This window comes from Vicugna pacos, unplaced genomic scaffold, assembly GCF_048564905.1.
Source record: "Vicugna pacos unplaced genomic scaffold, VicPac4 scaffold_19, whole genome shotgun sequence".
In the NCBI taxonomy this organism is placed as follows: Eukaryota; Metazoa; Chordata; class Mammalia; order Artiodactyla; family Camelidae; genus Vicugna; species Vicugna pacos.
Window position 1 is genome coordinate 67,493,063 of NW_027328740.1, and position 25,648 is coordinate 67,518,710.

General features: G+C 44.3%; 1 long non-coding RNA gene across 1 annotated transcript; it reads right to left on the minus strand.

The window, feature by feature from the left end:
- Positions 1-361: 361 nt before the first annotated feature.
- On the minus strand, positions 362-12,244 carry LOC140693156 (uncharacterized). The gene is made up of 5 exons (XR_012068864.1): positions 11,983-12,244; positions 2,593-2,739; positions 1,277-1,336; positions 1,003-1,117; positions 362-555 (listed from the first exon to the last, which is right to left on the minus strand). It is a non-coding gene; the product is annotated as an uncharacterized lncRNA (long non-coding RNA).
- Positions 12,245-25,648: the final 13,404 nt, after the last annotated feature.

Consider the following 25,648-nt stretch of genomic DNA (forward strand, 5'->3'; position numbering starts at 1 on the left):
TGTCCAATATATTGTTAAACAGCCATTAAAAGGGATTTAAAAGATTTATATTTATTGATATGGAATATATAATAAAAGGAGAAAGCAAAAATATGTGAAACAATAATTTTCCTTTTTGGAAGGGAAAAATATTTTCATTTGAACAAAAACAAGTTTAAAAGGATTTTATGATTCTTCATGTATAATTAAGGTACAGATGATTTTTAATTCCACTGTTCTTTCATTTTCAATTTTGGAGGGTAACTTTTAATAATAAAAATGTCTTTTAAAAGGTTCTTGCATAAATATATAAATAGATATATTTATGACTATATTCTCTGGCTATTAAAAAAGATCTCCTAACTGTGAATCTGAAACATACATTCCATAATGCAGATTCTGACTGACTCGCCTCCCAGCCCACAGCGAAGGCACGGCTAGTGTGACATGTTTCAAATACCATTACAAGGAACATGCAGTCTCCCAGCCAGTGGCTGCAAGGGGACTGACACTGACTGGTTGCTCCCAGCTGCAGACCATCACAGATGAGGTTAGATCCACAGGCTCATGTTTTCTCTGTCAAAAGAAATCAGAAAATGTTAGGTTTTACTTTCACCAGGGAACAAGAAGTTGTTTTTTAATGCAAAAAAACAACAACAAACCAATTTGAACCTGATGAAAAGACATTTACTCAAAACAGCACAGTAGCAATGAAGGTGCTCTGGCAGACAGGGACTTGTTGGATTCCTGTGAGTGCTGGACTCCTCACATGGAATTCCCTTGGAAGTCCAGAAGGCCTGTGGTTGTCCTCATGGGTTTGTGGCCATAAGTGGTGCAAAAAAGTCTCTGCCTTTGCCACAATTTCAAAGCCTTTTTTAGCTTATGAAAGGTTTTGCCCTCAAATGGAGTTTTCTTGAGTCCAGTCACTGATGTCATTTACCAGAGTTACAGTCCAGATCTGATATTCTAGACTCTTAAAATCTTGCAGACATTCAAATGGTTCAGGTTTGGATGTGTATTCACCTCTGCAGGCCTGGACCAAATCCGATAAAGACACCCGGACATGTTCAGCAAAATACAAAGAAATTTTCCTCTCTGCAAGACTGAAATGTCTGTGAAGCTATAAAAACATCTGCACCTACAAAAATAGGGAACCAACTCATCAATAACCTATCTATCCATAATGCATGGACATTCAAAATAAATACTGTATTTACTCCTATTAAATTCTATCTGGCTTTTGCCAAACTGTGTCCTAAACTGAAAGGAAAGTATGTAAATGTAGAGAATTTTTTACCTTTTAAAAGAAAAAGGAACCCTCCTACTCGGTTGGTGGGAATGTAAATTGGTGCAGCCTCTATGGAGGACAGAAAAGAGGTTCCATAAAAAAATGTAAATAGAATTCCGTGTGATCCAGCAATCCCATTCATGTGTATATGTTTGGAGAAAAATTTAATTCAAAAAGACACATGCACCCCAATGTTCACAACAGCACTATTTAAAATAGCCAAGACACTGAAACAACCCAAATGTTCACTGACAGATGATTAGATAAAGAAGTTGTTGTATATTTTATATATATATATATATATATATATATATATATATGTATATATGTATATATTCATGTATACATATATATACACACGCATATATACACATGAACACACACAGAAATGAAATACTGTTCATCCATTAAAAAATAAAATAATGCCATTTGCAGTAACATGGATGGACCTACAGGGTTTTATGCTAAGTGAAATAAGTTGGAGAAAGATAAACAAATATTCTATGTATTAACTTATATGTATATCTAAAAAATAAAACAAATTAATGAGTATAATAAAACAGAAATAGTCTCACAGGTACACAGAACAGACTGGTGGTTACCAATGGGGAGAAGGAGAAGAGGGGAGGCAGGAAGGGGTTAGGGGATTGAGAGGTAAAAAGTACTACATATAAAATGGATAGGTTACAGGGCTGTATCATACAGCACAGGGAAATATAGCCATTATTTTATGGTGACATTAAATGGAATATAATCTATAAAAATGTTGAGCCTCTATTTTGTACACCTGAAACTAATATGATGTAAATCAACTACTCAAATACAAAATTTTTAATCAAAGTTTTCTTTTCATATTATTTGCAATAAGTTAGAAGCCAGCACTGTCAATAGAAACATAGTGCAAGTCACAATTTTCCAGTAATCCCATTTAGAAAATAAAAAGGAACAAGTGAAATTAATTCCAGTAATAATTGCATTTATGCCAAAATATCAAATACAGTATCATTTCAAAAGTGTGATTGACACTTTTAAAGCTTATTAATAATATTTTACATCATTTTTGTTGTATGAAGTCTTGAAAATCTATTATGTATTTTCCACTTATAGAACATCTCAATTCACAATAGCCACATGTGGCTGGTGGCTACCATACTAGACAGACCAGATTACACCATTCACACTTCTGATAAATTAACTGCTCTTACTTATTTAAAAAACTTGCAGAAAAGGGTTTAGATATTCCCTCTATCAAACAAAGCAACCTTGACGGGTGGGGATTATCTCCATTATAAAGTGAAAAATAACGGTAAGAGAGCCATGCTTACATGTATGTTAATTTAAAAATACCTTCTTAATTCATTCAGGACTTTACAATCTTTCTTCATATGCCAAGGATTCACTGTCACTGCACAATGTTTTCACTATTATCATCTTTGTGATTGAGAGGCTTCTGATGACCCTGCTTTGTGCATCTGTATATAAAGTAACAAAACAGAGAAAAAGACCTTATTAAAGATAATTTAGGGGGGAAGGTATAGCTGAAGTGAACGATCATGTTCTTAGCATGCACAAGGGCCTGGGTTCAATCACCAGTACTTCTTCTAAAAATGAAATAAATTAATAAAAACCTAATTACCACCCCCAGCAAAAAATTAATTTATTACTTTAATTAAAAGTTGAAAAAAATAATTGAGTGCAGGCTTATCAGGCTGCAAGGGCTACAATGAATGCCCCCACCCATTAATTTAGAAGAAGTCTCACAGTATTTCTCAACATAAAGGCTAAAATATAATTGAGAACACTTCCTGATGGTCAGCATCATTTTAACAAAAATGTAGATAATTACGTCCCTGGTGTCAAATTTCTGTCAGAGTTGGGCATGGAACATTTAGTAAAAGTGATTTTGCAGCTATCTTTGAAAGAAATGCTGAGAAATGATCTTTTCTGTTGGAAATTAGCCTGCTTTTACATTCTTCAGTAGGCATAAGTGTTTACAAACCAGGCAGGAACTGGATTATATTTTACATATAGTTTAGAAACTGATTTGAATTTTGCTCTTTACCTGCAAGGCTATTTCTTAGGTAATAACATAAGCTGGCCAGTATACTAAATTTTGTTTCCCTGTTTGCTTAGTCCTCACAACAACTCTGTAAGCTGCTATTATTACCCCCATATAACAGATAAAGAGCTTGAGGCAGAAAATAATTTGGGTAACTTGGTAAATGGTGGAGCTTTGTAAGACTGCAGCCAGTCTGATACTCAAGTCCATTCTTCTCACCAATGTCGGATACTGCTACCTACATTCAGCAATGACCGCTGATTTCATATTTAAGTGTGTCATTTCTAAAAGTGCAAAGCTATATTAGTACTGCTGTGTAAATTATCCGTTTGAGATGTGATTGCCAAAAAAAAAAAAAGAAATAAAATCAGGGTGCCACTGAGGGGAGGGCAAACTGCATATGAACGGACACAAGGGGACTTTATGAGGACAAAGTTGCACAAATCTAGAAATAGCTAAAATGGCTGACTTGTACAATTATAATGTGTGAATTTTATGGCCTGTAAATTACACCTTAATACAGCTATTAAATTAAGAAACTGGGATACCAAATTAAGACTAAAACACATACATATATCACACAAAGAACAACAGGCAAATATCATTATTTACTGCACCATTTTCCTTCATGCAGCTTCCTATCCTCACCCGTTCCTGAAAGGATGATTCATTTTTAAAATAGTCTTTTAATTTATTCAGCAAATATTTTTGACTGCCTACTATGTACCCAGGACTAGTCTAGGAACTTGGAATAGATCAATAAACAAAACAAAACTCCTGTCCTCACGGAGCTTGGTTGGAGTCTAGCTGGGATGGGTGTGGAGATGACAATTCACACAACAGAGCAGCAGAGGAGGTGGCATGTTAGGAAAGAGGAACCATGGAAAAATGAAAAAAGGGCAAGGTAAAGAGAGTTGAGGGTATGGGATGAGGGTGATGTTGTATTAAATACCAGAGCAGGCCACACTCAGGACTGAGGTTAGAACTAAGACTAGGAGGTGAGAAGTCCCAGGTGGACGGAATAACCATCACCAAGGGCAGCGTGCACCTCGCATGTTCCAGAATGGGGGCACGGCTGGAGCTGCGGAGAAGGGTCAGTGCAGATCCTGTACGGCCTTGGAGGACGTTGTAAGGACTGTGGCTTTTACCCAGAGTGAAATGGGGAGGCACTGCCGAAGGACGACACAATCTAACTTAGGTTTTCGAGGCTCACTTGACTGCCGGGTGAGAATAGTCGAAACAGGTCAGAGATGAAAGGTGGGAAGCCTCTGAGAAGGGCTGTGCAGGAGGAGAGGACAGTGGCTAAGGGCAGGGAAGCAGCAGTGGAGGCAGGAGGCATGGTGAGAAGTGGCTGGGTTCTGGATATGTTTTAAAGGCAGTGTTAAACCAGATCTATTGACAGAATTCATGTGGTATGTCAGTGAAAGTCAAAATAACTCCAAGTATTTGGACCCAAGCAGCTGGATGGATTAAGTTTCCACTAACTGAATGGGGGAGGTTGCAGGAAGAACCAGTTTGGGGGGTAGAACCAAGAGCTCAGTTTTTACACATGTTGCTTTTAAGATATCAGAGATTCAAGTGAAGATGTCAAATCAGCAGAAGATTGTAAGAGTCCAGAGTTGGAGAGAAAAAGTCTAGCAGGAGACAGGAATGTGGGAATCATGGGTCACACAGGTGGCATAGGAAGACATGATACCCAGGTAATCAAACATTAAGATAACCTGGCATTACCCATAGAAGTTGTCCTTGAGGGCCTGCCTATTAGGTGTGGATATCAGTCCTATTTCCCGACCACTCGAGTTTTAAAAAGCAACTTACAAATGAATTCGTGCAAGACACTACCTCCAATGGGTGGGTCCAGAGCTGGAGTGGGAGAATTGGATGGTGCACGCTACTCCCTATGGTAGAATGTGAGTGTGTGTGTGTACACATGCGTGTATGCGCAGGGGGATGAGATACACCTGGCTTAAGAAAAATAGCTAGTAAGTCTAGAAGCTGAAAGATGAAAGAACATCCAGAAATGGTAAAGTGAACAGGGGAAACACTGTGTACTGTAAGACATATACCCATAATGCCATTTCCCACCATCATTTCATCAGGAACACAGTTGGAAAGGGGGGAATTATGTAGATACGTGTGATGTACACAAACTTTCTGACTATGTAACACTGAATATCTACATATGTAGCAAGTTAATGATATTTATATCTGCTTCAAGTTTAAAAACAAGTTCACAACAGAGGGAAAATAAAATAGTGAGGACTGGTAAAAGTATCATAGAAGGCCTTTCAATGCTCAGAATGGAAGCAAAAGCAGCTTCACCCCACAAAGAATGTCAATAAGAGTCAAGAATGTTTATATTTGCTTAAGAAATTGAGAGTTACAACTTCCTGCCTTAAAGAGTTAACTTTAAGGCAGATACCACACTATAAGCAACGTCTATACTGGAGCTTTCTTAAAGCTATTTTAGTTCCTGCTTGTTCTGATGTACTCCAGACACTCTGCAAAGAAAACCTTCTATTCAAAGGCTTAAAGGAATAAAAAAAGAAATAACACTGCATTCTTTTCAGTGTTCTCTGTACTGAAAGTCACTTGCAAATGCAGAACCCTGCCACAGGTCTACATTTTTAACAATAAAGTCCTTTGCGCAATTTTTCAATTGCTATGTGACTCTGTGTCAGTCTCTCACTCAGAAGCAGAAAGGAGTACCAGGAAATGACACATCATGTCTAAAACTACAGATGTGGAAGATGAACGTACACCAGGAAACAGCTAAGTGGGAGGGTAAGGTTTACCTTTTAAGTTACCGTAAGTGCAGTTACACCTGCTCCCTGCTTCCCCTGTGAAGTGAAGAGCTAGTCTTTTCCAGAAAAGCTCTCATTCTGAGAACTGTCTTCTTTAAAATATTCGGAGATTCTCTTTTAAGGTTCTTTCACTTTTAAGCCTTTCCCCAACTCTACATCCTATAACAAGTGTAAAAATTATCCTATAGCCTATTGTTACAGAACATACTCTACAAAAGCTGAGGTTTCCCAGGGTTTGGATCCCAGAACTCTGCTACCAGATAATCCTAAAGCTTTCCTTCCATAACAGACTCTTCCGCCAATTCCCAGCTGCGGGCAAATTCGGCTTCTCAGACCAGGTAACTTTCTAACTCTGCCTACGAACACTCTGCTGCCAGTAAAGGAACTCCCAGCCAGGAAGCACACAAAGCCCCTAGTGAGGGTTGCCTCCTTCAATCAATCAAGATGCCATCACCAAGCAAATATTTAAACCCACTGCAAAACCTCTGAATACATCTTACAAACAATATAGTTTCTATAGAGGCATAATATTTGCTCTGGAATAGTGATTTCCAATGGAAGGAACAAAGGACCCCATGACCCAAGCAATTTTTTAAAACTGCACATAACCATCCCTCTTCACGTGAGGATTCAGGCAAGCCCGTCTTACAGGCCAAGGTGTAACAGAATGACAGCACCTCTAGGAGTAGGGTGAAAAGCAGCGTGGTAGACTGCTAGTGAAAGGCGGTGATGTAATAGGGCCCATCGCCCACTTACCTCCCACCACAGGACAATCATCTCAGATCGAGAACAAACACTTTGGGAAACAGAGGTTGTTTATATTTTTATGGTGTTCTGGTGGAAATAATTCCCTGAGTCATGTGAAGTTGTGGCTGCAAAATTGAACAGGGGACTGGACTTTTTCACATTCAGGACAAAAATAGCCCCTGGATAGCCACCATATCTGCTCTCCCCTTTGCCTGTTCACCCCAAAACTGCAGGACTCTCCTGCTTGCAGTGACACCCACCACTTCTCACAAATTCTTGCCAAGTTCACGTCAGCACCTGGTGGTGTCAAAGTCACCATTTGTACTGCTATGAAGTCCCTCCATTACTTTTTATCCCTTCTATTTTCTCTGTTGTCATCCTAGCTACACTTGCATCCACAAGATGGTTACCGCACTAACATTGCCTCTGTAATCAGTCCAGGATATAGGAAGTAGAGATTCAACTGTAACCAGTCCCAGAATACTTGTCATGCCACTCTAGTGTCCCAAAAAATACTCTGGCATCCCTCGTCTCACTCAAGGAACCACTACATTACTTAGAGGTTGTAAAATTAGAGGGCTTTCTCTAATGGGAAACACTGTGGCTTGTGGTAGAGTTGTGATTTCAGTTTTTGCAACTAGTTACAGGCAAAAAGACATGGTCCGCAAATTTTCTTCAAGCGTTTGGAATTTAAACTTTCATTAGATACAGAGCCGGTGGACTAACTGTAATCTATGAACATATGGTCATATTATCAAATAATGTTCATGTCTACCTTACAGACATGTAAGAACTTGGATTACACCTGCAGACTGTAGGCCTTTAGAATTGGATGTGAAGCATCCTGTGAAATAAAAAACCTCCTATCCAGTCACAGAACACCTTACAGACAACATGACACTAATGTCACTGAATACATTAGTATAGTCCTTGTATGGTTAAGTTACATCTCCAATTTCTCAGAGATGGATAGGAGATGTCTAGAAAATCTGGAAAAGCCCAATTACCAAAACAGCTCAAAAGTTAAAGCAGACTCCTGCACCTCCCAGAGCAGAGGGCGGAGGGGGCATTGCCCACCACTGTGTCCTCCCCCAGGACGTGGCATGTGAGGAAGCAGGCAGGAATGGGTGGCTGGGACTCGGAGGTGGAGAGGTGATGAAAGCAAGAGTGGAACTGCTCTGGTCCTAGAACAACAGAGCTGTAAAAAGCTCGGCTTCAGTTCAACCCACTCTCTCCCCCACTTTCCCTCCCACCTACATGACAAACAGAGCACAGCCAGGCACTTTCTGCCCATGACAGTGACTATTAGCAGGAAAAGGACCAGGATAAAAGCATGTCCTATAAAAGATCAGTCTGATTTTAAGGCTATGTTTTAAACAATGAACAGCACTGTCAGAGTGGGACACTTGTGAGGCGCTCAAATAGGGAGGAGGAGGTTGAGGATCCATTTCCAGCACTTCCATGTCTTTTATCACTCCTATTTCTGACCTTTCCTTTACCACTTTTTGTAGCACTGCCATCACTGGCAGGTAAAGGGGCAGCAATGTGACTTGGCCGTTTGGCTGATGGGGCTACATTTCCCAGCACTGGAATGAAAAGGCACTGGAAGACGATCAGCTGGAAGATGTGAACCGCTGTCCTGGCCTGTGCCAAACACTAACCAGGTGACCCTGGGTTAGGCTCTTATTCTCTCTGGGCTTCCGGCTGTTTACTTATAAAGGAAGGTTTTGTCATTGCGCAAATATATTCAACATGAAATGTAACATGAAAGTCAAACATAATGACATCTCATCTGCTTGCCTCAGGGAACTGTACAAGAACTGAACACTATGTGAATGTAAACACAGTCTTAAGAAAACTATTGAGGTAAAGTGCTAAACTGAACATGGAGATAAAGTTTTATGGATTTTCTTGGCTTTCTTTTTTAATTGCAACACTGAATTAATAGTTATTAGCTATAATCCATACCACCACCCCTGTGAATAAATAAAGTAGGTAAGCACTGCCTGGGTGCCTGTTATTGCCCGATGCTAAGCAGGGTGAGGGGTATAAAGGAGGCTGAACAAGTGAGTCTTCTCCAGTTACCAGCTAAGTGAGGAGAAACATTGGAAAGCACCCAGGAATGGTACCAAGTCAGTACTCAAAGCCAAGATTACAGGCTACTGATCATAAACAGTGTAGGAATACAAAGAGGAGCTAGAAGTATTTGGAATAAATAGGGAAGACTCTATGAAGGGGATGGGGCTCCAACTAGTTCTCAGGGCAATTCTAATTTGTTTTAACTGAGGACTGGATAGGAAAAGGCTGGTGACTCCTGGTTTTTAATAAGGCACATGTTACCCTAGGAGGCTAAGTTACATGATGATTGGAACACATAAGGTAAGTCCAAAATGATGAAGGGTCGAGACTACCTGGCTGAGATCTGGTTGTGTTAAGTCTTTGACTTGACTCTAGATGTTGGAGCACAAAAATTGTAGGTTGACTGAAAGGGGGGAGAGAATATCAAAGAATTCAGCAGAAGGAAAAATTCATGTATCAGGGATGAAAGCTCTTCATCAGAGTACCAGCAATCAGAATAGACACTTGAAACCAAAAACATACAGTTCAAGAAGCTGACAAAATGCGGAGTGGTGAGAGAAAGATGAATCAAAAACCACTCCAAGCCTTTGTGTATTCAAGACCGGAAGAATGATTATCCCACTGAATAAGTGGAGACGCTGCAAGAAAAAAGATTATGAAATCAGCTTTAGACATGTTGAATCTGACGGATGAGCTAAGAGTAGGTTTTCTCTAAGAAGCTCAAAATTCAAAACTGAAGCACAGATGTAGAGTACAGGCTTAAGATGCAGATGGACAAGACATGATAAATCTCCTAAAAGAAAACATAGGCAAAACATTATCTGACATAAATCTTAGCAACATTCTCCTAGGGTAATCTACCCAGGCAATGGAAATACGAGAAAAAAATAAACAAAAGGGACGTAATTAAACTAATAAATTTCTTCACAGCAAAGACAACCATAAGTATAACAAAAGGAAACAACCTACAAATGGAAGAAAATATTTGCAAATGATACGACTAACAAAGGCTTAATTTTCAGAATATATAAACAGCTCATACAACTTAATAACAAAAAAAAAACAAACAACTCAATCCTAAAATAGGCAGAAGACCTAAACAAGTATTTCTCCAATGAAAACACAATTGGCCAATAGGCACATGAAAAAATGCTCGATAACACTAATAAACCGAGAAATTCAAATCAAAATTATAATGAAGTACCAGCTCACACCAGTCAGAATGGCCATCGCTCAGAAGTTCATGAATGATAAATGCTAGAGAGGCTGTAGAGTGAAGGGTACCCTCTTACACTGCTGGTGGGAATCTAGTTTGGTGTAGTCATTATGGAAAGCATGGAAATCCCTGAAAAAACAAAAAGTAGACTTACCCTATGACCCAGCAATCCCACATCTGAATATATAACTGGAAAGAACTCCAATGTGAAAAGATACCTGCACACCAGTATTCACAGCACCACTGTATATAATAACCGAGACATGGAGGCAAGCTAAATGTAGCAACAGATGACTGGATAAAGAAGTTGTGGCATATTTATACACTGGAATACTACTCTACTATGAATAGGACAAAATAAAACCATTTGCAGCAACATGGATGGAGCTAGAGATCGTCATTCTAAGTGAAAGCAGCCAGAAACCGAAAAATATCAAATGAAACCACTCATATGTGCAATCTAAAAAAAGAGAGAAAAAGACACTGTGAACTCATCTACAGAACAGAAACAGACTTGCAGACTTAGTAAACAATCTTAAGGTTACCAGGGAAAGGGGATAGGAAGGGATAAATTTGGGAGTTCGAGATTTACAAATGTTAGCCACTACATATAAAAAGAGATTTTAAATTAAGTTTCTTCTATATAGCACAGAAACCTATGTTCATTATCTGGCAATAACCTATAATGAAAAAGCCGATACAGCCACCAACTGAGGAAGCAAGAGAAGAAAGGAGAGTTAGTTATGCTGGGCTAGAGCCCACTTCTAAAATCCTTGTCAGCCACTGAGGCTGCCCCGAGTACACTGAGCTTTCCTCCCAGGGACAGGCTGGCATGACATGCGTCCTGCAAACCTGGGGCAGCAGAGGCCATCCCGAGTTCTGGCCCTGGGGGAGATGGGAGCAAGTCCACCTGCTCCCCTTGGGGCAGCACCCCTCCCTGCAGCCCTCGCCAACTGACTGCACCACGCCTGCCTCTCAGGAAACCACTGATTGAAAACAAGTGATCCACGAACCTGGGGTAGCGGCAGGGAGATGGGCAGCGACCTGGTAAGCTGGTCGACTTGCCCCCATCTTCCCCACGGCCTACCAAGGGCTCGGCCTCTGCTGCTCCAGGCACGGTCCACAGGTCAGCCTGCTCCCGGGAGGAGGGCGCGGTGTGGTCGAAGGCAGTGGCGGGTTATGGGGTCTGCCCATGGGAGCCCGTGGATTTGCTTCAAACTCCCCAGCACATGGCCTGAGCTTGGCCTCTGCTGCCTCAGGTTCGTGGAACTCAGGTTACAGGTCAGCCTGCTCCTGGAAGGCGGGTGCTGTGCTCTCAGGGAAAGGCAGCAGCTGCGATGGCGGGATAGGGGCTGCCCTGTGAGAGCGCGGGTGTTGCGACCATTTCCCGCTGCTGCTGCAGCCATCCCAGCACACTGATCACACCGAGCCCACCTCCCAGGAGCAGACTGACCTGTAACCTGAGTCCCACGATCCTGGGTCTTTAGAGGCCGCCCCAAGGTCAGGCCACGGGTAAGATGGGAGCAAATCCAGGAGCTCTCATGGGGCAGCCCCATTCCATCCGAGGCCCCGCGACCGCACCGCACTCGCCTCCCAGGAGCAGGCCATCGTCTGCGGGCCAGTTGGAGATGCTCTGGAACCGTCCGGCGCCCTCCCACCTCCTGGGGCTGTACCTGTTCTCCTAAACCCGGCTATAAGCGGCGGCAAAAACGCGGTGTTCAGGAACTACAAATACCGGGGTTGCCACGAACCACAGCAGCGGCTGGGACCCGCCTCAGGGTCCTAACGGGACGCGCGGCCGGGACCTCACCTCCGCACCCCTCCCTGGGCGCCTCCCCAGCCGCACAGCCCAGGCGTCACCCGCCGGCTCCCCGAGCAGCGCGCCCCCACCAGCGCCCTCTTAACTGCCCGGCAGCGGCAGCCGAGCCGCGGGCAAGCGGCGGCCCAGACCCCAGGCCGTGTTCCTCTTCCAGGAGCTGGTCCAGGAGCAACCGGCTGCCGCCAGCTTCCACGCGTTCTGGGCGGGTTCTGGGGTCCGCGCGTCTGCCCGTCTGCGCGTGCGCGCCCCTCCTCCTCCCGCCCGCAGTGCAAACTGCTGGGTGGGTGTCCTGCTTTACCGGCCCTGGCCGCTGGGGCCGGGAGGAGCCAGGTGGGGCCCCTCCTGCTCGTCCCGCCGGGTCTCCATCCCCAGAGCCTTCACCCAGCCACCGACTGGGTCCTGGCACTGAACTAGAACCACGACTGCCCTAGGCCAGGACTCACCCACCCAGCCCCACTTCCCCTGCTCAACTTCCCCTCCCTGTTACTACCCTCCCACCCCTGGCCAGGCCCAGTCTCCCACCAGACCTTGAAGACAGGGCTCCTTCTCCTCACGCCGAGGTCCCTGCCCTGACACTCCATCCTGCTAGGTCCTAACCTATGGCCCCTACACCCACAAGCTTACCCCTCATGCCTCATCACAGGACACCCAACATCCTGAAATTGTCCCCCTCACCTCTCAGCCAGGTCATTTCCACTCTGATCGGGCCCCACACCTCTCAACCTGTACCCCCTCACCATGGGATCCCCTTCACTCTGAGTGCACCCCTACCCTGCGCTCACTCACCCACCCCTCACCCTGTGGTTGGGGTGGGGATATCCGTGCTCCAGTAATGATGACTACTGCCACCAGTGGGGGATCCAGCCTAGTGTGCACCTTCATAGTTAATGTCTGAGGCTACAGGGTGAGGCAGGCTGGGCTGAAGGTGGTTCCAATTCCCTCCTTGGCACCCTGATCCCTGCAGCCTGTGCCTCAACTGACCCGATAGGTCAGGTTGATCCCAGGCTGCCAGCCACTGGCCTTGGGCTTTGGTTGGTTGATGGTACTGATGGTGATCTGGACCCCTAGGGCGGAGGCACTGGGCACGCGGACCTTTTGGGTGGGGGAGTTCAGAGTTTGCACTTGATCCCAGGGGTAGACAGCAGATGGTGGGCTGTGTGCATGGCCTGGACTCAGCCCAGGTGGGTGCAGGGACCTTGTTCATTCACACCAGGCCAGAGGGAAGGGAGCTTTTAAAGCGTCAAAGTGAGGAAGCCAAAGCTTTAGAGCAATGTAGGAAGGTGCACTGGTCAGGCCACCATGGATCTCCCTGCGACGCTTGTCCCTTGCATCAGGGGAGACTGGCAGTTGACTGGCCAATGAGATATCCCCTGCTGTGGTATAATTTACAGGCAATTGAAGGGATTTTGAAAGGTAATTTTAATCCAATAATTTTCAGTTTCTCTGTGGTAGATTAGGTCCAAAATCATGGTGAATCTGGCAGGGATCCTGCCTGAAATCCAGCCTGGGACAGTGGAGGACCCACCCAGGAATCATCCACTTAGCTCTCACCAAAAGTCACTGTAATAGAGAAGAACAAATCTGACTCCATATTGGATCTGTTCCTTTTCCTTAAACCCTCTGCCGTGTTTTCTAGGCTTAGACTTGCTAGCTCTGCACCTTTTGTAAAACAATGTTGCCTTTAGCCTGAAATAAACAGGAGAGCCTATTCTCAAAACTCTGAGCTTTAAGGATATTAACACTTTGCACTCCTATAAACATAACAAGTTGCAGAATAGAAAAAAGTTTGTTTTGTTGCAGGTTTTGCAGGAACACCATGATCTGACCCACGTGGACAGCTGCAAAGGATTCCAAGAACAAAGAATTCCTACATCAAGAAGTTTGCAACAACCAACCACAGCCCCTCCCCTTTTTAGTAGAAAAGGAGCCTGAAGTTGACATGGGGAAGATGGTTCTCCAAGATATTAGTCCGCCATTATCTTGGTTTGCAGCTGTTTATGGAGACCAGGTCATAGTGCCTCTGTAAATCCTCTAACAAAACAAAAGTACTTTTCTATTCTACAACCTGTTGTCTTTATATAAGTGCAAAAGTGTTAATATCCTTAAAGATCAGAGCCTTGAAAGTAGGCTCTCCTGTATATTTAAGGCTAAAGGCAACATTGTTTTACAAAAGTTGCAGAGCTAGTAAAACTAAGCCTAGAAAAGAGGGCAAAGGGTTAAAGCCAAAGGGACAGATCTTCTATGGAGTCAGATTTTCTTCTTTTCTATTATACTATATTCTATTTTTGTTTTAAGTATATAAGAATAAAGTTTAGCCTTTTCCCATTTTAAATTGTGCAATTTTAAGGAGAATTAATTGCATTCACAGTGCTGTGAGACCAACACCAGTTGTTTCAGACTATTTCCTTCCTGAAAGTAAATGCTTTTATACAAAGCGCACCCCTACCTCCCCCAGCCCATGACAAGCCGTAATCCCCTTTCTCTCTCTATGTCTTTACCTATTCTGGAGGTTTCCTATCAATGAAATCATATAAAAGGTGGCTTTTTTTTTGGTTTGTCTGCCCACATATCTTAAGTAGGGTCGGGTGAATTTTTTGTTTGTTTGTTTTCACGTGAATTAGCATTTTTGTATTTTGAGAGGAAAATCCAGATGGATTAAAGATGAGACGTACCAAATGAAGCCCTTTTAGTAACTCTGCATAATCTCGGGGTAGGCACTGTTGTTCTAAGTGTGAAACCAGAGCCAGAAGGGAGATGCTTAGCTCTTCTTGTGGCAAAATAAAACCAAACAAAGCAGAAAACAAAGGCCAAGAAAGACAGCTGGAAAGACAAACCACAGCCTGGAAAAACCTTTCCTCATGACCCAAGGTCGGAAAAAAGCTTCACATCCCTGTGGTCCAAAAAGCTCTTGAAGCCCAGTGTTCTGAAAAGAAACAAAACACACAGAGTCAGTTCCAACGAGAGGCAGTGCAGGTGGCCGGTTTGTGCTAGAGATGCTCGACCTCTCAGGTGAGGACACAGGCAGACAGACAGACTGCAGAGACAGCATTGGCCACCATCACCCTGGCAGGTCTTTAGCCCGGTGACAACCAGCCCTGGTGACAACGTGAGCAGGCAGAGGCCCCAGGAGGTACCCTGGAAGGAAGAGCAAATGGACGCTCCTCTGCGGGAGAACAAGGTGCAGGATACATCAAAGTGCCACAGGTGCATCCCTTCCCTAGCAGTGCTGAGCCTTAGAGAAGATCCCACCGAAGTGCTTGCACAATTTTCAAAGATAATGTTTCTTCAGTAATATGAATTCAAAATAATCAATATGTCATCAAGGGATTTTCAGAAGTGACCTGCCCTGGACCCGAACAATACACACACATAAATACACACATATACACATAAATATATACACACATACATACAGGAAAAGAGACAGACAGACTGAAACACAGAGAAGCAGGGGGAGACAGAGAATCAGAGAGAGAGACAAGTCAGAGAGAGAGGCACTGAGAGACAGAGACAGAGAGAAGGAACACTGGAGCTGGTAATGAGTGGAACTCACATACATTTTCAGAAGTAAGTCTATGTGTCAGAACCTGGTCCCAAAGTCCATCCACCCTCCAGGGGAGGGTGTGGGGATCCCACAAGGGTGTGGGAACAGAAGGCAAAAAGTAGGAAGCCATTGTGGGGTAGCCCATCACAGAGGCCGAGATGGGATACTGGGCCTGTATTTCAACATGACAGAATGACCTAGGAGGTTGTATCCCAGAGCGGACGATATCAGAGTTGTATTTAATTTCAGTCTCACGACTGGGAGCGGGGAAGCAAGCAGCAAGGAAAGTGACTTTCTCCAGACCCCAGGGCAGACCCCGGCCTGTGTGGGGTGTGCTTTGCACTCTGCCAGCCCTCTGTGGGGTCCTTCCTTTGCTGAGTCTGTGCACTATCTCCCTTTGATGCCAGCCCGTGGGGGTGACAGATGCAATAGGTGTTTCTAGGTCTAGAGACGTGATGGGTTCTCTAGGAAGCAGGGGCCAGAATGATCCCCACTGTGCCGATGGGGGATTAGGGAGACCCTGAGAGGCACGTGGCTTGTCCAGGATGATAACACTGCTGAGTAGGGGGAGCCAGGTCTGAACCCAGCTGTGTCTTCAGAGCTGCGTCACTCTTTGCATCCAGGCTTCCCCAGGGCTATGGGGGGGGGGCTGAGTTGGTGTCACTGTGTGTGGACATGGCATGGAGTGAGAAATGAGAGATTGGCAGCCCAGAAAGTCCCTTGAGGAGCTTTGTGTCAGAAGGAAGCTTGGATAAGTGGACCCCAGGAAGTGACCTCACTTCCCTGGCAATAGAGCCCAACAGAACTTGGAACCGAAGTCACCAGGCACCCACTCTGTAGAGAAGTCCCTACTCAGCTCACCTGGTTGGAGACAGAGGCATGTTCTGCTGCATCCCAATATCCCGAGGCAGCAGCCCCGGAAAGCCTGCAGCGAGGGGCTCTACCAACGCTGCCGGCACTGGGTCAGTTCTCACCCAAGGCGCCTCTGGCCTTTTGGCCAGAGAGACCCAAAGTTAACACAGGGAGGCCCAGGGTAGGCCCGCCCAGGCTGGGCCACCACTCAGATCCCACCCAGGCAGCCACACGGCCCCTTCCTGTCTGGTGGAGGTGGAGCAGTCATGTTGGGGCTGGGTATCTGCCTCAAGAAAGAGCAGGACAGAGGCCTGGGGGGCCCGGTCACATAGACAGCCGAGGAAAAAACTGGCTGGCTGGGATGTGGAGAGCCGGGGAAGGGTCCTGCTGCCCGAGGTGGAGCCCATGCTCTCTGGGTATGTATTTTCCCTCCCGGATGTCTGAGCTGAACAAGGTTCCGGTCTGATCTAGCAGCAGAGGGTAGAGTCTACAGAATCAGGAGTGTTCCTGGCCGGGAAGGACTCTGAGACTTCCATGCTGGGTCAGCTGCTGGTCACTATCATTGCAGAGTCAGATACCACATATTGAACAGAAGCTGATGAATAAGAACACCAACGCCCCCTCCCCAAGTGAAGGGCTGGTGTGTCACTCTACTGAGGGCCAGCGCAGACTCCTGCTGGGTCTGGATATGGAGGGGTCCCCACCACCATGGCCCACAAATCAGTGGGGCAGGCCTCCGACCCAGACATCACCCATTGCTCTCCCAGGGACCTACCCGGGGCTGACGGGTAGCTCAGCACACCCGGGTCTGACCTGGAGCACAGTGCCCACCTCGCTGCAAGTCAGGTGGAGGACCAGGAGCCCCCGAAGCAGAGACCAAAGATCAGAAAGGCAGGGCTGATGTATGTGTGTAGGTGAGGGAGGGGCGAGGGCTGGGCCACACCAGAAGGTGTCCCTAGAGGCTACTGTTGGGACCAGAGAAAAGAATGGCCTCAGACCACCTGTCTGGAAAAATTCAGTCACAGAACACATCCTGTGGGCACTTTCTGGGTGGGAGATGTCTGGAAAGCTCTGGGAATGTTTCTGTCCTTGTAGAGGCACATGGAAAGGGAGGCAGGTGCATAAATTTTTCCTCTCTCACAGCATGAGCTCTTCCACAAGACTTAAAACTCTCTCCACATCCAATAGTTACAGAGGAGGCAGGGGCATGGGACGATGTCAGAGACCAAAAATGGGACGAACTGGATACAGCAGGAGACCCCGAGCTCCCTCCTGCCGCTCCTGCAGCTCCTCCTGAACCTGCATCTGCAGCTGGACTGCTGGGCAACAGAGAAGCAGTTCAGGCATCCCCACCCCCTGGGGCAGAGCCCCCTCTGCACCCACCTACACCTTCTTCTCCAAAATGTTCTCCAAAATCCCATCATCAGTCCCCCCCCCCAAACTTGACGTCCCTTCCGCTGGAGATGTTTTTGTTTCATTTTCTTTAGTTTCCTTTGCTTGTTTCACATCATTTATGACATCCTTTATTTTTCTTTTCAGAGTTTCATGTAATAAAATATAGACATTTCCCCTATTAAATTGTGCAATTCAGGAGCATTAGAGGCATTCACAATGTTGTGCGACCATCACTACCATCTAGTTTCACACTATTTCTTTCCTCAAAGTGAAACCTTGGATCCAGAGCACGCACTCCCCTCCCTCCTCACCCAGCCCCTGACAACCCCAAGTCCTCTTTCTCTTTGCGTGTCTTTAACTCTACTGGTTGTTCCCTGCCAATGAAACTTTAAAAAAGGGTTTTTTCCTCCCTGCCCACATGTTTTAAGCTGGGGCTGAGGATTTTTGTTTGTTTTCACTTGAAACAGCATTTTTATTATTTTCAGGGGATATCCAGGGGGATTAAAGATGTGATGCACAAAATGAAGCCCTTTTAGTAACTCTGTGCATAATCTCAGGGTAGACACTGCTGTTCCCCCTGTGACACCACAGCCAGAAGACACAAGGGAGATGCTTAGCTCTTCCTGTGGCAAAAACAATACCAAACGAATCAAAAAAATTAGTAAAAGCCCAGAAAAATTGCTTGAAAGACAAACCACAACCTGGAAAATGCATTCCTCATAACCCAAGGTTGGAGAAATTTTTCCCATCCCTGTAGTCCAAAATCCTTTCGAAACCCAGTGTTCTAAACAGAAACAGAACAGGTATGGGCAGTTCCAATAAGAGGCAATGCAGGTGGCCAGTGTGTGTTAGAGATGCTTGACCTCTCAGGTGAGAACAGAGGCAGACGGCAACACTGCAGAGACAGCACCGGTCACCATCACACTGGCGGGTCTTTAGTCAGGTGACAACCAGCCCTGGTGACAATGTAAGCAGGCAGAGGCTCCAGCAGATCCCCTGGAGGGAAGAGTGAAGGGACGCTCCTCTTCAGGAGAACAGGGTGCAGGACGCATCAAAGGGCCACAGATGCATCTCTTCCCCAGAAGATCTGATACTTACAGTTCATCCCGCTAAAATCCTTACACACCTATTCAAAGATGCCTTTTCAAGGGTGTTCATCACAGCACTGGTTGAAACAGTCGGAATTAAAGCAACACTAATTTTGATGGAGAGGTGATTGTTCCATTCGTTCTGGTTCATGTGGATGAATGAATGCTGTGCAGTTGGAAAAGTGGGTGCCTGGTCTCAACCCAACGTCAAGGGAGGCCTCAGGGTGGAAGTATGCAGACCCACTCTCTGCATCCAGGGTCCCATCTGCACGACCACATGTGTGTGAAATCAATATAGATGGAAATTGGTCTGATTGTGAGTGTGTGAGAGACAGAGATGGAGAGAGACATACTGAGAGACACAGAGACTGAGACATAAGCACCAAATCATTCATGACAGTCACCACTGTGGGTGGGAATTACAAATCTCTTCTCTTTTAGGCAATATTTCAATTTTTTGTAATGTGTCTGTATTACTCTACTAATTCTAAAAGGATCAAAATCCTATGCTAATGTGACCCATTCATTACTCATCTATGGAGTAATTAAAGTACATTAATCCTATTTTTAAAAGAATTTAAAGCCTTCTCAGGACTCAGTTCCATGTCAGCTCAGTGGAAGCAGAGGTTCTCCAGGAGGTCGTGTCTCTTCTGAATCAGCATCCAATACAGGTGAGCAAGAAGTACCCGACTTGGACACTGAAGACTACAATAGATTAGAGAGTCTGTTGAGAGAAATTAAGACCTACATTCAAAGAGAATAATCCCATATTCATGGAGCAGAAGGCTTCATTCTACTAAGATGACAATCGTCCACGAATAGATCTAAGGATTCAAAGAATGCCTACCCAAATCCCAGGTGGTGTTTTGCAGGAATTGAAAATCAATCTAAAATTCACGTGGAAAATCCAGGGGGTCAGAATACATGAGTGAATCTTGAAAAAGAAGAACAAAGTTCGAGGAATGGAAAGTCAGATAGAACCCACGGTTAAAACAAAACCTCTTTAAGCTGAAGATAACTGAGATTCAAAAGATGCAGAAGAAAAGCTGTCATGGAAGCCAATTCTCTCCTTTCCCTTTTCCCTATTAAGTTAGGTTGATAAAAAAGCCTTTAACTTTCACCATTTAACATGGTAGGTACTTTTCTGGTTGGCTCCTGCATGTGTATAAATAAAACGTTTCTCTCGTTCATCTCCTCTTTACTTCTGTGGGCTCTTTGGGAGGGACTCTGGATTATGGGGACCTGCTCTTTTCTCACCTTCTTTAGTGACATCTTTTGTCCATGGTGAAGTTCTTAAAAAAAGAAAAGGCTCATTGGTTTTGGGTCAGAATTGCAACATGTATACCTTTAGAGGCCCCCTGGAGGGACAAGGGGGTTCAATACTGCCTGGAGAATTCACTTGTCAAAATGCCTAACAAGATGCTATTTGCAAGGGTTTTTTTTTTTTTTAAATTCTTACCCTAAAACAAATCCCCTATCTAAACCTCTTGGATGATCAAATAGAAAGAAAAAAGGAGAATCATGTCTGGCCCAAGAACACTTGCTTAACAAAACGGAAGGACAGAATCAGTTTCAGAGCAAAAATTAAAATGCATTTATACCATCAACCCTCCCACCCTTTTGTACACTGTCCTCATGTAATCTGCCAGATGGCCCCCTGGAGAAGGCCCTTTGCCCGGAACTCGTGCTCATTTTCAGAGCTCGGCCAAGCGGGTGGTTGGTCCCCAGGGCCTGAGAGGGGCTATTTGTGAAATCTTCTCTGCTGAGACCCAGTGGGCTGAAGGTAACTGTGTGCTCTGAGGGAGAGAGAGCACACCGAGCCTCTGTGGAGGCGTCTCTGAGATCCTCCCAAAGGCACACAGCTCTAAATCTGGACACGGGAATTTTTGATTGGCATCTTAGTTGGAAATCTCCTGGATAGAAAGAAGCAGATTCAAGATGTTGCAATTGGATGGGCAGGTCGGCCTCTCGAATTAGTCGATGAGGAGGACACGCAATTCTCTGCAGAAGTAGGAACACCCATCCCTGCTCTGCTGACTTCATCTACAGAGATACAGAGACGCGACTCTAGCGGGAATTCAAAACCCACCAACTTTTCTTACCGAGGTCAACGTCCCCACTTTATTCTCCTGTCAGGTCTCTGCACAAAAACTGTGGCTCATCCCCAAATATCACATACCCATCACCCTGTACCACTCTGTGCCTGTGTCCAACTCGAGCATTAAGGCCTGTGACTGTTACTGTTAAATCATATCCCCCTTTCAGCCCGTCTCCCGCCACCATCCCAGCTCAACCTCGTTGTCTCTCTCCAGGTCAGCAGCACTCTTCCCACTGGCTTCCCATCAGCTTACCTTGCCCTGCTTCCATTGCTTTTTCCCCATACGTTACCCACAACAGTCTTATTAAACTATGAATCAGATCAAGTTGTTCCACTTTGCAAAATACTTTCCTGATTTTCCGTTGTATTCAGAAGGATATCCAGAGTCCCTACCAAGGCCCTATGTGATCCGGGCCCTCACCCATCTCTGCAGCCTCAGCTCTCACCGTTCTGCTCCAGCCCATCATCACCGCCCCGATGGCCCCCACCAGGACAGCTGTGTTTCTAACTCCAAGTCTCGTACTTACACTTCTTCCAGCCTGGGAGGCTTTTCTTGTCTGTTACCTACGTGGCTTATTCTTTTGCTTTATTCAGGACTTTGTTCCAATTATTTACCCTCAGAGAGGACTTATCTGACCAGATTATTTAAAATAGCACACACATATTTCCTACTCAAACATTTTCTCTCCTAATATGCTTTATGTTTCTTTGTGGCAATTATTAGTTCCTGGCAGTACATCATATATTTATTTGCTTACTAGTTTACTGATTGTCTTTCTTACTAGTCCTATATTCATGGAACCACAAATAACTGTTTTAACCAGTAACTTTCAAACCACCTTTAAATGAATTCTTTTATAAGATGAGAATTTCAGAGGCTTCCATGGGTTGCTTAGGGGAAAAAAGAAAAATGATTCAGGTTGAAATAATTTATTAAGGACCTGAGAGTTGGTTACTTATTTTATACATAGTAGTGTGTACCTGTTAATCCCAAACTCCTAGTCTAGCAAAAGACCTTGCTGACTACTATTTTTAAAAGACTTTTTTTTCTTTTTAAACTGGGGTTGTTTGAGATCTCTTTTCTTCTTCGTTATTTTTCTTTTTTTTAAAGACTTTTTCTTATTATTTTTTTACATTGAGATACCGCAAATTGAATCCAGCACGTACTCTACCCCTTGAACTATACCATCACCTCCAAAGACAATTATGTTTATACTTTGACAATACCATATTGAATTTAGATTTTTTTCCATTTTCCCTTCATAGAGTTTATAACTGAGGGAGAGAGTCAGAGGAAGCCTTGGGCCAACCCTCCCTTCTCAGCGGGTCACTACACAGCAGAGGAGCTTGGCTGTCTCCAGGCCCAGCCCACCTTTCTGCTCTGAGGGCCGACTCAGGCCACTTCTCTTAAAAGCGGCATGTTAGAAGCAGCAGAAAGCCAACTAGCGAGCAACAATGACAAAACTGACCCACCTGCAGTTGGACATCATCTGCTTTGAAACAAACCTCTTAAATCTCTTCTTATTAGTGGATGGTTTTCAAAAATATTCCCAAGGAGATGAATCTCACTCCATTTTTCTGAATTTCTTGGGCCTTCTATGACTTTAACTGCAGGCTTGATTTTCTGCACAACATCTGCAGGGAAGACAGGAAGAAAACGTGAACAGACCCTGCAGGCCGCGGCTGAGGCCTCTGGTCAAACATCCTTGTTGTGCAGAGCCTACGTTCATGGGACCAGTTTCATTACTGCTGTAATTAGTTCTTATCCAAGTGTCCCACCGGAAATGTTTCTAGATAGAACGTGGCCTGACGCAGATGAGCAGTGGGGATGTGGGATGCAGATGGCAGACAGACTGGAAGGACAAAAAGGAAATGTTTCTTCAGACTTCAGTTTGGAAGATTTCTGATTTTTATATGGATATTAAACTTGGTGAGGCTGAAGCACCATTTACTGTAAGACGGGCTGATGTACACGTATCCCTACAACTTCTAAAAAATATGTTGAAGCTGGGCGTGAGAGCCTAGGGGACAGACAGCTTAGAGTGACACGTTCCAGGATGCCTATGATCTCGGGCTCACAAAGAGGAAAATAATACAAATATTTTGCCTCTGTAGTTCTATGTGAAATTATTTTGACCCTTGCCGGATGGTGTAAGATCAGAGAGCATGTAGTCTTTCTTACATCGCAAAGACGACAAGTCTTCTTGATGAGTCAGCAGACTTTTTCCGATGGCCTGGGGTCTGTGCCAGACATTAGCTGTCTAGACAAATACCACACAGCCCCCCATCCCTCAAGGGGATCACAGTGTGTCGTGGAAGAGAAAAAATTATATAGGTTTTCAAAACAATGTGGTAAGAATCACTTGGCATCATATATACTATATGTTCAGAGGGGCTCTTGCACTGCCTGGGGCAGGGTTCTAGAAGGCAGGGAAGGTGTCAGAGAGGAAATGCTTTCTGCACTGACATCTGACGGATTCCAGCAAATCTCTAGGCCAGGAGAGTGAGTGCTGGGCACGGGATTCTCGGCAGCTTGTGTGTCTAGTGCAGAGGTCTGGTCTTGTCTAAGAGCACTTTGCACTTAGGGAAGGAAGGTCAGTGAGGCTAGAGGCTGTGGGGAACTAACGGAAGCTGAGGCTAAAAAAAGCAGCAACTAAGTGATGAGAAGCTGTGACGTTAAATCAGGGAGTGTGGATTTCCTCACATACGCCGTGTGGAATTCTTTGGGGTTTTAAGGAGGAGAGTGACACAGATTAGTCATTAAAAGTGAGAAAAGTGGATTGTTCACTCTAAAGAACAGCACTGGGGAGACTAGCAAAGGGTGGGAATTAATGCAGTGGGGAGCGAGGGGCGGGGACTTAGTTGGGGGACATTAAGGAATAGAATTGTAGTACTGACGGGGGTGAGGGAGTAGAAAAGTAAAGGAAAACTCCCAGATGTATGTCACGGAAAACAGATGGGATAGTGATGCCATTGTTTGAAGAAGTAAACCTAGTTCTGAGCGAGTGTAAATCCAAACATACAGAGCTTGAGATTTTTATGGGCTAATCAAGTGGGAATGTCTACTTGTCAATTATAAATATATTTCTGGGACTGAAATGAAATGTCCTTGCTCGAAAAGATTTGACAGATAATCAGTGGACAGAGAGAAGTTGAAGCAACGGGAATAAATGCCACCCACTGACATTTTTATCAAAGAAAAGGGAAGGAGGGCACTTCTGGTTCAGAAAATATGGCAGACGAGAATCTTGAAGACCCACTCACTTAAGACACATAAAAACGTAGGAAACAATGTCGCCAACCTTTTCTTGTTGCTTTTTTTTTTTATTTTACAGGCACCTTTATTGTGGTATGATTCCTGTATAGTAAATTACACATATTTCACATGTCCTATTTGATCAATTTGATAGATGTCTACACCCAGAAAACCATCACCACAATCAAGATAGCTAACATTTCGATAACTCCCCAAGAGGGACACTTTTCCAATTCCCATATTTATCCCTTCCCATCCCCTTCTCTCCCTGGTAACCGTAAGTTTGTTTCTGTATGTCTGTGGGTCTGTTTCTCTTTTGTAGTTATGTTCATTAGTGTCTTTTTAAGATTCCACATATAAGTGATATCATATGGCATTTTTCTGGCTTTCTTCACTTAGAATGACTATCTGTACGTCCATCCATGTTGCTGCAAATGGCATTATTTTGTTCTTTTTAATGGCTGAGTAGTATTCCTTTGTATAAATATACTAGTACATCTTTATCCAGTCAGCTGTCGATGGACACTTGGGTTGTTGCCATGTCCTGGCTATTATAAATAGTGCTGCTGTGAGCATTGTGGTACATGTGACTTTTTGAATTAGAGTTTTCTTCTGACATATGCCCGGGAGTGGGAAGACTTTATCATGAGTTTAGTCTATTTTCAGCTTTTAAAGGAAATTCCACACTGTCTTCTCTAGTGAAAATGCAGCCCATTTTGTGAAAGCACAGCCATGTTCAGAAAGTAATGGGTATTTCTAGGGGCCAGACATGAAGCGCAGTGAGTGTGGCCTGTACAAGAATCAGAGGGCAGTCTGCCAGGGCTGGGGGAGAGTGACAAGGAAAGTGTGGTACAGGTAGGATTCAGACAACGTGGGGACATGGCAGGCTGGGATAAGGAGCCTGGACTTCCAGTCATCCCTTGGTAACCATGGGGCACTGGTTCCAGGACTCCCCCCTGACGTCAACATCTATGGATGCTGACGCCTCTTGTATAAAATGGCATAGGACTTGCATGGAACTTATGCGCACCCTCCCATGTAATTTATATATATATATATATATATATATATATATATATATATATATATATATATATATATACACACATATATATATATACACAAACATTTTTTATTTATAGTCATTTTACAATGTTGCATCAAATTCCATCTTAGAACACAATTTTTCAGTTATACATGAATATACACGTACATTTATTGTCACATTCTCTTTTGCTGTGTCCTCCTGTGTACTTTAAATCATCTCTAGATTACTCACGGTATCTAATACAACATGAATGCTATGTAAGTTGTTGTCAGTGTATGGCAAATTCAAGTGTTGCTTTTTGAAACTTTCTGTTTTTCCATGAATATTTTCAAACCACTGTTAGTTGAATCTGCTGGATAGGGAGCCCCTAGATACG